The following is a 12,242-nucleotide window of genomic DNA, read 5'->3' on the forward strand; positions in this document are numbered from 1 at the left end:
CCTGGCGTCCATCAGATGCTGCCTCTCCGTGGGCTCCATGCGGCCCCGCGCGCCCTGCGCTGGGCCCGGGAAGCCGCGCGCGGCCTCGGGGCCCAGGGCGCCCTGGAAGTTGCGCGCGGGACGCTGCGCAGCGCGCACCCACCTGCCGGGAGGGCCCCGCGCGCCGCTCCCGGGGCCCCTGCGCCCGCGCCTCTCGGCCGCCCGCTGCTTGGCGCGGCAGCTCCCGCCCGGGCCGCCCTGGGGCCGTCCGGCTGCAGCTCCGGCCGCTCCAGCCCGTCCGCGCCCGCCGCTGCGCCCCGCGCCCGCCCGCTTTATCCGGCCCCGGCCACCCCGTGTGAAACGGCCCGCGGCGCGTCGTGTGCAAAAGCCCGCGGGGAAGGGGGAGGGGTGACCGGCTGCAAAGAGTGCCCCGGCCCTGCCCCAGAGCACCCCGTCCCCGGCGCCCCTGGGGCCCGAGGAGCCGACAGGGCCTGACTCGGGACTGGGCGACGGCTGCGCGCACTCTTCCCCGCGCGCAGCTGGCCGCATCCCGCCGAGAAGTTCTCGGACCTCGGTTCGTGGAAATCTGCTTTGGGTCCCCTGAGAGCCAGAACGTGGCTCCTGAGGCTTGGTGTGTCTTCCCCTCGGACTGGAGACTCCTGCGGTCGGCTGCGTTCTTCCGCTCAGACTAGGGGTCTCCTGGGGGCGGGATATGCCTGCCCTGGGGCTGGGACAGGAGCCCTTCTTAGGACTGGCTGTGACTGACTGATCGGCCCATCCTAGCCACCGAAGCAGCGCCAGTTCCTGCCCTCCCGCGCGCCCGCACGATTCGAATCTGGAGTGGCTTTATCCCCACCCCTACGTAGAGCACTGTGGCCCTTCAGCAGCGGTCACCATGTGCGCCGAGTGGACACCACCACCATCCTCCCTTCCCTGCACTGCAACAGTTCACAGGAGCGCCAGGAAAGGTGCCATGCTAATGTCCCGCCTGAGAAGCCGGCCTGTTGGCTTGGTGCCTCACCCACTTTAAGCTTGGTCCTCTCACAGCGGTTTCTGGGGGGTAGGGACCTTATGGCCTGGCCTTATGGCCGGACTCTGATAGGGGCCCATTATATAGAAAGAACTTTGGACTGGTGACCTCCCTGGCCAATCACTCCATCATCCCCAGTGTCTTCAGTCTAGAGGACCATAGCTTGGCTATGTCCCTTCTCAGAGACAAGAGTCTAGGGTGCAAACCTCCTGCCCATACCACTGGGAACAAAGAGGGGTTCCTTCAGTCTCTCCTCGACAAGAGTAATATTATTTGGGGGCTAGGTGAAGGGAGTGAGGGTGGCAGGACCATGTCTGCCTAGATCAGGTCCCCGCTGAGTGCCTTTCTACCTTCTCTGGACTCTGAGTGAGAAAAACCTTTACCTTAACTTCCTAGCTTTCCTGGTATATAGTCCAAGAACCAGCAGGCCCAGCATTACCTGGAAAAGGTGTTAAAATGCAGGTTCAAATCAACTCAATCTGAATCTTATAACTTATTTGTTGGCAAAATGTTTATGCTTAAAAAGCATATTTTTAGGGGCACCTGGGTGGCGCAGTTGGTTAAATGTCAACTTCCGCTCAGCTCATGATCTCGTGGTTGGTGGGTTTGAGCCCCATGTGAGGCTCTGTGCTGACAGCTCAGAGGCTGGAGCCTGCTTTGGATTCTGTGTCTCCCTCTCTCTGCCCCTCCCCTGCTCATGCTCGCTCTCTCTCTCTCAAAAGGAAATAAACTTAAAAAAAAATTTTTTAAAACACACATTTTTAAACATCCCTCTTGTTCCCTTCAGTGCAAAGCACATTGTAAATTTTCAATAAATGCAGATTTACAAATTGGACCCAGATGAATATATTCATTTTATTTTTAAAAATATGCCATATTTCTTTTCTTTTTTCTTTTTTCCATTTTGTTTTTGAGAGAGTGTACACAGGGCAGAGGGAGGGGGGAAAGAGAGAGAGAGAAAGAGAGAGAGAGAGAGAGAGAGAGAGAGAGAGAGAATCTTAAGCAGGCTCCGTGTTCAGTGCTCAGAGCAAAGCCCAACTCAAGGCTTGATCCCAGGATTCTGGGATCATGACCTGAGCCGAAATCAAGAGTCGGAAGCCCAACCGACTGAACTATCCAGGCTTCCCTGCCAGATTTCCTTTCAATTAAAACTTTCCAAGGGGCACCTGAGTGGCTCAGTTGGTTAAGGATCTGACTTCTGCTCAGGTCATGATCTCACAGTTTGTAGGTTCAAGCCTCATGTTGGGGTCTGTGCTGATAGCTCAGAGCCTGGAGCCTGCTTCGGATTCTGTGTCTCATTCTCTCTCTGCCCCTCCCCCACTTGTGCTCTGTCTCTCAAAAATAAATAAACGTAAAAAAAATTTTTTTTAATTAAAACTTCCCAAGATGCATTTTAATTGATTTGCAGAAGTTTGACCAGTCAAGACTTTGATATACTGCAGAAGCACTAGGCCCATTTGTATTATATACCTGGCTCCAGAAATCGCCAAGAAGGCCTATGTGAATGACATAGCAGTTCTCATACCTCAACCTGAGGAATGTTGTTTCAAAAATGTAGACTCCAGGGATGCCTGGGTGGCTCAGTCGGTTAAGCGGCCGACTTTGGCTCAGGTCATGATCTCGCAGTTCGTGAGTTCGAGCCCCGTGTCGGGCTCTGTGCCGACAGCTCAGAGCCTGGAGCCTGTTTCAGATTCTGTGTCTCCCTCTCTCTGACCCTCCCCCGTTCATGCTCTGTCTCTCTCTGTCTCAAAAATAAATAAACGTTAAAAAAAATTTTTTTTTTCATTAAAAATAAATAAATAAATAAATAAATAAATAAATGTAGACTCCAGGGGTGCCTGGGTGGCTCAGTCAGTTAAATGTCTAACTTGGTCCCAGCTTAGGTCTCGATCTCAGGGTCATGAGTTCAAGCCCCACGTTGGGCTCCACCCTAGGCGTGGAGCCTACTTAATTTAAAAAAATGATATATACACGGGGCGCCTGGGTGGCTCAGTCGGTTAAGTGCCTGACTTTGGCTCAGGTCATCATCTCACGGTTAGTGGGTTCAAGCCCCTCATCAGGCTCTGTGCTGACAACTCAAGGCCTGGAGCCTGCTTAGGATTCTGTGTCTCCCTCTCTCTCTCTGCCCCTCCCTCACTTGCACTGTCTCTCCCTCTCTCTCAAAAATAAATAAACATTAAAAAATTATATATATATATATATATATATATATATATATATATGGCTCCATGTTGGACTCTGTGCTAATGGCACAGACCTTGGTTGAAGTTCTCTCTCTCCCTCTCTCTCTGCCCCTCCCAGTGCTCATGCTCACTCAAGCCCACTCGAGTATGCTTGCACACTCTCTCTCTGTCTCAAAATAAACAAATAAACTTAACATATATATATATATATATATATATATATATATATATGTTCCCACATTCCACAGCGAGTCTGACTGTAGGTCTGGGGAGGAATCTGAGAATCTATATGTTTAAAACCTCAGTGTTCGATGCTGTTGTGAAATTATTGTTCATTTTTTATGGTGTAGTCATTTGATTTTTTAAAGAACCTTTATCTAAACTATTGAAGGATAAAATGATACAATATCTGGGATTTGCCCCCAAATGACACCAGTGTAGGGAGTGGGTAATGATAGAGAAGAAGCAAATGTCAATAACTGTTGAAAATGACTGATGGGTAGGTGATACTATTCCCTCTACTTTTCCATGTTTGAAATTTTCCAGAATTAGAGGTTTAGGGAAAAATAAACTTCTTCTGGTGGTTCTAATGCAGCAGCCTATGGAACCGTGTTGAAGATTCATTGGAATAACCCCTCAAAAGACTGTTTCCTCTCTTACAGCCTGATCTTAAAGGAATCTTTTGATCAAGAACCCTTCTTACCACCCTTAAGTGTTCTGGTTTGGAAGGATAAGCAGAGCACTTTGTGTGGCAAGGTAGAGATCTTCTCATTTGCAATCAAGAGATACCTCCCTAGAATTTAAACTTTAACTGACTACTAGCCTTGACTGCCTTCTCTCCTCTCTCTGATAAATGATGAGATAGTGGACTGATATGCCTGTTTCTCACGTTATCAGTAACCTGGAGAAGAAACCTGGGGGCAGAATATGGACAGGTTGTAATACTGATTCTTGTGATTTCAAAATGATGAAAACCTCTCTCTTTCTGGTTTCACATTCCTTTGGTCTTTTATAGGACGACACTTTAGGACTATAAAGAAAAGCAAGTGTGTGATTATCAAAAAGACAGGAGAGAGACACCTGGATGACTCAGTCGATTGAGCAACTGACTTCAGCTCAGGTCATGATCTTGCCATTCCTGAGTTCGAGCCCCGTGTATGGCTGTGTGCTGGCACCTTGGAGCCTGGAGCCTGTTTTGGAATCTGTATCTCCTCTCTCTCTCTGCCCCTCCTCCACTTGTGCTATGTTTCTCTCTCTCTCTTTCTCTCTCTGTCTCAAAAATAAATAAAGATTTAAAAAAAAAACGACAGGACCATGGCTACCTCCAAGGAGGGGGCCACATGAGGGCTTCTATGGGCTGGCAGTGTTCTTTTTCTTGACTTGAACAGTAACAACACAAGATTTCATTATGGGATAGTTTATTAAACTCTACAGCTTGTTTTGTTTAGTTGTGCATAATATGTTACACCGTGTGTCTAGAGGCTGCCTTTAGGCAAACAGGTTTGAGTGACGAAATGTAGAAAGGGCCATGGCAACCACCTAGCTAAATACAGACAGGTCCATCAGGTGACCCACCTCAAATATCCATAGGCCCTAACCTGACCAATGAGCTACCTACAACTAGGCACAGCTATCAGAAAAGGGGAAGATTCCATATGTCACCATACCTCCTCACTTTTCCCCTTTAAAAACAGCCCCCACCCACTGCCTCCTTAAAGACAGCCTGTCCTCTGCTGTCCTAGCCACCACTTCCTTGCAGGTGTATTCAATAAACATCTATGACCTTTGTTCTGCCTCAGGTGAATTCTTGTCACCTTGTGGGCCACTGACATCCACCCAATCACTAACCCCACATTTGGGGACCCTCATCTGATCAGGAAAGACACCCCCATTTGGACACCACATTTGGTGGCTCGTACGGGGAGATTTTGTAGCGCCCTCGCACACATTTGGGGGAACACTGCACAAGGAGACTTTGCCAGTCTGAAACTCTCCCCGGATTCTCCAGGAATTTGTCAGGACTTTCCCTTGGTGGATCAACTCTAGCACTCCTTGGGGAACTGATGGACCTGGGCAGGGGTTACTGCTTGGTGAGGATCCAAAGCTGGGAGACAGAACCAGTTGGACTGCCCTTGTCTGAAAATGTGAGGGATTTCCCCCTCAGCTCTTTGGAGGGACCCTTCCTTCCCTTTCCTTTCTTTTTTCAGCCATTGTAGCCTAACCCCAGTACCTCCCAGACAACTGAAGCCCTCTGGTTAGGGTGGCTTCCAGGTGTGGTCTGAAGGTGTGAGAGTGAACAGATCAGACTGCTCGTGTTGGGTAAAGGCTAAGGACCCCTTTCCAATGCCTTCTCACTTTGTCCCCAAGGCCTGTTCCCAAAGTCAGGTGCAACTGGCTGCTCACTCAGAGCGAATCCACACACCTTATGGACTCAGGTGGGACCTTTTCCGACACTGGCTGACTCTCAGCCACCTCACTTCTCTCGGCCTGTGCCCCTTTTCCTGCATTTCCACAGATCCAGCATCATCTTGATCTGAAGGCAAACATGCTCCTAGTCCAAGTGCTGAGCCCTCCCCCTCCTTTTTCCCACTCAGTCTGGACCAAACCGTGTCTGGCTCTACTTGTTACCAGGGGACACCCCAAAAGGAAGTGCCATGCTGTTTGCTTCAACCCCTTTCCATGGTGGGACACCACCAGAAAGGTCAGTCCTCCTGTTATAGGTCCAGTCTGTTTTCAGGTCAGCAGGATGCCCTGAATGAAACTGTGACCACGAGTGGGAGCTCCATTCCCTCCAGCAGGTCACTCCTTTGAAAATTGGCAGCCAGTCTTTCCCACTATGCAACCTCCTCTCTTTCTTTGGACTCACCCTTGGGCTGTGTTCTGAAAAGCTGGAACAAATTTGACAAACTCCCAGGTCAAGAGGTATAGCCCTCTGACAGAACTGTTTCTTCTGATACTATTCTCCAGCTTGACCTCCTTTGCTGGAGCTCCAAATGGTCGGGAGTTCCATTTGGGTCTTGCTCGGTTTCATGGCCCTAAATCGGGACCTTGACCTAAGAGCCTCTTGCAGAATATGTTTGGCTGCTAACCAGTCACCTCTTGAGATACTGGATACTGACTCTCACTGTTCCTCCTTCCAGTAGACCCAGGTTATTCTGGCTGTCTGTGGGGGCTTTTCCCTCATTCGTTTCCTGGGTTAACAGCTATGATAATTAGAGCCAACTGTGGTTAGTCTACTTAGGGAAGAGGACCCTAAGGAATATTCCCAAGCAGCTGCCGAAACTCCTTTTGTTTCAGGGAAGCTCCCTGTTCTCTCTGGCCTGAGAGGAACTGCCTATTCCTTCCTGCTGGTGAAAAAACATGGCGTCTGTTCATCTGTCTGAACTTACCTGCTCATCTGGCAAGTTTAGAATGGGGAACCCTCTTTCTCTCCCCTCTGGCAGCACTGTCACCTCTTCTTCCCTCTCCTCCTCCTGTTCCTGCACCACCGTGGGTGCAGCCTGACCAACTGGTTCGTATACTGTTTTTGGTGCTTATGGTGCCTTTGGCTCTTCCTTCAACCCTTGCTGTCAAGGAGCAAAGAGCACCCCCTTGGACTTACACCCGTCACTTCAGATTTCCCCACCAGTGCCCCAGGTAAAAACTGACAATGGAGAACAAATTGCTTAACTTTTAAGTGGACCAAAGTGGAACACAATTCAACATTTAAACTAATTGAAACTTATTCTACCAAGGTTTGCTGAAGATCAAATAAGCTCATGTTAACTCTGTTGCAGTTTGTCAGCAAAACGATGACTTGTCTCTTTCAAAGTTTTCATGGGGAATTGTTAAAATCGTTTTTGGTAACCTGAAACTTTAAAGTTTTGCTTGGATGATAGATTGGATTGAATTCATTGGACATCTAGGTCTTTTCCTAATAGAATGGAGTGCTAAAGCATTGATGACTGAAAGTAGGTTTGTGTTTTTCACTTCTCATTGCAGAGGAACTAAGGATATTTGAGTGTGTTGAAAAACATGCTTTGTGCTTAATTGATTCATAAATTTTCCATCTAAACAATTCTGGTGTAACAATTCACCATTGGTCACTACTTAGTTTTCACTGGAGACTAAGGTTCTTTTTTCTTTTTTAATATGAAATTTATTGTCAAATTGGTTTCCATAAGACTAAGGTTCTCTTAGTTCAAAATTCTGCTAAATGTATTTAAGACTGATGGAAATAAGGGGGAAAAACTATGTAGGAAAGTAAGAAATGTGTAAGAAAGATGTAGGGAACGGGAATATATTTTTGTTGAAAGAAACGAAAGTAATTTTGTCATAAAATGAGACTGGTTGTTTGGAGAGAAATGGCTTGGGACAAAATCTGAATGCAAAAGAAAGTTGCACAGGGTTTGTGAAGGGAAATCTTTGGAACAGAATTCTACGTGTGGTCAGGATGGACTAAGATAAAAATGAGTGAATTTTAAAAGTACATCGGTATAAAGGGGCACCTGGGTGGCTCAATCAGTTTAGTGTTCGACTCTTGATTTGAGCTCAGGTCATGATCTCACTGTTCCTGGGATCACGTCCTGCATCAGGCTCTGTGCTGACAGCCTGGAGCCTGCTTGGGATTCTCTCTCTCCTTCTCTCTCTGCCCCTACCTTGCTCACACTCTCTCTCTCAAAATAAATAAATAAACATTAAAAAAAAATGAAGTACACTGGCATAAGACTGAAATTCTGCTTTCTCTCTGTTAAAAAGACAGTTTTCAGGGTGCCCGGGTGGCTCAGTCGTTTAAGCACCTGACTCTTGATTTCAGCTCAAATCACTATCTCATGGTTCATGAGTTTGAGCCCCACATCAGGCTCCACGATGGCGGTGCAGAGACTACTTGGGATTTTCTCCCTCTACCCCTCCCCTGCTCTCTTTCTCTCTCTCAAAAATATATAAGTGAACTCAAAAAAATAAAAAGACAAAGTTTTCTTGGATTGTTATCTGCTCTTGATAAGAAAATGTAAACAAAGGTGTTTTTTCTTTTCTTTACCCAGAAAAACCAGTTTCTATGTTTTGTCTTTATCAGGTCTTTGATGATCTGTAATCCTATTTAGGCATGTGCTTTAAAACTTTCTAAGGTTTTTAACAACCCAGAGATTCAATGTGTCACAGAAATAACTGAATTTCCTTGTCAATTCCATCATAATAAACTCTCGTATCAGATTGTTAACAATGTCCATTTCGGAGTTCCTTGTATTTATAGTTATTGTTCTGATGCTCTTGAGAAACATGTTTCATCTTCTTCAAGGAGATTCATAAGAATGTTGACAAATATAGGTATTTGGTATCTTTAAGTTCATAAAATTTAAATGGTTAAGAACTTCCAGAACTAACTAAAAAGCTGCATTCAAACTGAACAAAAATTAGTAGCATGGAACTAAATGAACTGAGGAAAATGATAATGGTTTTTGTGACTCTTGCTTAAAATATTGCTGGCTCTCTAATGTTTGCTCTTCCAGATTAAGGAAACTTTCTCATAAGATATCTATGACTCACAGAAATGTGATAAAGTATTCATTTGTGAAACAATTGAAGCCTTTAATTTTTCTGTCTCTACCTGAGCTCTCTGAAATTCAAAAAGTCTCAGTAAGTATTCTTTCATTCATGGCAAGCATAGTTATTTACATAAGTTCAATAAGAATCTTTTCTCCTTATAACAGGACACCATTGGAAACATTGGTTATTTTACAAAGGCTTCAACTAGAATTTCATATTTGAGAGAGACATACATAGTTCAGATATGACCAGACAGCTTTAAGGAACGAAGATTGACTTTATGAAACATGAATCCAATAAAGCCCCTTGGAACTAGGTTCTTTTTTTTTTAATGTTTATTTATTTTTGAGAGAGAGAGAGAGAGAGGGAGAGAGAGAGTGAGTGGGTAGGGTCAGAGAGAGAGGGAGACACAGAATACAAAGAGGCTCCAGGGTCCGAGCTGTCAGCACAGAGCCCGATGCAGGGCTCCAACTCACGAGCCATGAGATCATGACCTGAGCTGAAGTCAGCCGCTTAACTGAGCCACCCAGGTGCCCCTGGAGGCTTAATAAAGCCCTTTGGAAATGTTGGCCTGATACCTTGCTTACAGAGTTCCCAGGAGCCTTTAGCAGGTGAGTAAAGAATGTCACTTCCGGCAGGTGCAGGAAGTTTGGGATATTTGGGGGACCTAGAGAAGAGGAATTCACCCAAATCTACAGGTATTGCAGGCATGTCTGATGGCAAGTATTTGGCTTGACTTCTGGCCTAGAAAGGCTACTAAGAGTTCAATGGAGATTCCTTATGAAGAGTTCCAGCAAAGCAAATTTTGAAAGATCTTTATGATCAATCACTATTCTTGTTGAGTTTATGTAAATAATAGGCCAAGTCTGTTAAAATTGGACTTGTTTTTTGGACAAACTAGTCTTGATTTGGCTATCTCAAGAAATAAGGGTGATTTTATTTTTTTATGTTTTTCAAGTTTATTTTGAGAGAGAGAGAGAGTGCAAGTGGAGGAGGGACAGAGGGACAGGAGGAGAGGCAGAGAGAGAATCCTTGGTGTCCAGCACAGAGCCCGATGCAGGGCTCAGTATCATGAACTGTGAGATCATGACCTGAGCCAAAACCAAGAGTCGGAAGCTTAACTGACCGAGCTGCCCAGGCACCCAAGGGTGATTTTAGAAAGAAAAATTACGTTTCAATAACACACCTTTATGGATGCTAAATTCTAGTTCTGATTGTCTTTGAACTTTTGTGTTTGTTGTTTGCCTAAGCTAGACAGCTTGAGGTAAACTTCAGAGAGAAATTACCACAATAGCTCATGATTAGACCGTCTTCGTGCTTGGTATTCTGTGGGGATTACAACAAGACCCCATGGGCATATGATTTTTTTTTAAGTTTATTTATTTTGAGAGAGAGAGTGTGTGCACATGAGCACAAGCAGGAGAGGGGGAGAGAGGGGAGAGAGAACCCCAACAGGCTCCACGCTGCCAGCTTGGAGCCCGACATAGGGCTCAATCTTGTGACTCTGGGATCATGACCTGAGCTGAAATCAAAAGTCCGACAGCTAACCAGCTGAGCCACTGGGGTGCCCTGACACATGATTATTTGAACAGCTGGAAAATGGAATGGCTTCCCCGACAACTGTAACTCACGTAGCACCTTGACTGATGCTGTGTGGCTGGGATGACAAAATCCCTCCTTAAAAGCCAGAGCATACCCACGGCATGGGGTTAACTATGGACTTAGGAAGATAATGGATGGCCCCACTTTCTTTACGATTGGATTGGATGATGCACTTGGGGAAGCCCATACCCCCAGATGAGCCTTCCCCCACTTGCCAGTGATTCCTCGTAATTAGGATATTGTTAAGGCTAGACCTCAAACAAAGAGCTCTTCTTGATGGTTTTATCCCTTAGCCATATTTGTCCCGGGAACTACCTCTATTGATAGAAAATTGCAAAGAGAACTTTAGCCAAGCATACAATGGCCATCTTTAACCAAGCCCAACTCACAGTTATCCACAAATTCAAAAGGTAGCCCTCCAAAACCGATGACCCTTGATATCCTCACTGCAGCTCAAGGAGGAACCTATGCTTTATTAAAACATGTTATGTATGTACATACATACATAAAACATGTATGTATGTATGTAAAACAGTGTTATGTATGTACTCCAGATTACCGCAAAAGTATGACAGGGTTACTAACCGACATAAATACTCACATTGGCGCTTTAAACGATCTCTCTCTCTCTCTCTCTCTCTCTCTCTCTCTCTCTCCTTTAATGATTGGTTAAACTCCTGGGCTGGAGGAAGATTTTTGTCAACTATCAAAGGGCTCTTCGTTGGCCTTCTTTTTCTTTTTGTTATTCTAATTACATAGTATGTTATATCCCTAGGGCAAACTGTCCCCACCATTAATGACCATCAAAACCATTACAATCCAAAACCTGATCCCTCTTTCTCATATAACATACATCCAAAACTTACATCCAGGGATTGAGCGTATCGTAAGACTCTTTGCAGGACAAAAAGCTACTCGCACCTGTCAGGACTGGAACCTGTTGAGTCCTCCTAAACACTCCAACAGTGGAAAAACTTCACGGCCTCTCCGCGTGGATCCATCTTTCTAGAATCGAGAGTGCTCTAGCCCCAGATGAGGAACCCTTGGCTAAGTACAGCTCTAAGCTGGTTGGAGATCTACACCTGTTATTCAAACCAGACTCGGGTGATACACACCCAGAGGCCTAGAAACCCATGAATCCAGCCTATCGCCTCATTCAATCTCTCTCATTCAATCATTCTATATTGTCTTAGAAAAACTCCCTAAATACTTTCCTCCCAAAACTCTCACATGATTTCTCCTTCCCAATTCCAAGACTTCATTCTCAACCGTTTCTTTCAGGGTGTCCTTTCCAAATCTACTTGATCAGAAATCATAACTTACCTGGAGTTTCCCCCCAGCCTTGATGTCCTGCTCTCACAATACAATCCTCATCCCCTTTGGGGGCTAATTTTTGTCCTTCTTATCATAACCTTTTGGTTTCCACCTTCGGGGCCATGCATTTTAAGGATGGTTTTCCTGGAAAGAAATCTGTTCATGGCTATCCTAACTCCTTCCCTTCTTAGGACCCCTGGCCTCAACATTCCTACTCCAATTACTGGTCCCCCTCTCTTTAATCTCTTTATTAAATTTGCCTCTTCTAGAATCCAACAATTCCATATACAAATAATGCCTCGGAGCACCTGGGTGGCTTAGTTGGTTGAGCGTCCGCTCTTGATTTTTAGCTCAGGTCATGATACCAGGGTTGTGGGATAGAGCTCCGTGCTGACTGTGGGGTCTGCTTGGGATTCTCTCTCTTTTCTCTGCCCCTCTCCTGCCCATTCGTGCACTCGCTCGCTCTCAGATAAAATATTTTAAATAATAATAAAAATAAAAATAAAATACTTTCGGGGTGCCTGGTTGGCTCAGTCGGTTAAGCGTCTGACTTCAGCTCAGGTCACAATCTCGCGGTCCGTGAGTTCGAGCCCCACGTCGGGCTCTGG

The sequence above is a fragment of the Lynx canadensis genome, chromosome C1, assembly GCF_007474595.2.
Source record: "Lynx canadensis isolate LIC74 chromosome C1, mLynCan4.pri.v2, whole genome shotgun sequence".
NCBI lineage: Eukaryota > Metazoa > Chordata > Mammalia > Carnivora > Felidae > Lynx > Lynx canadensis.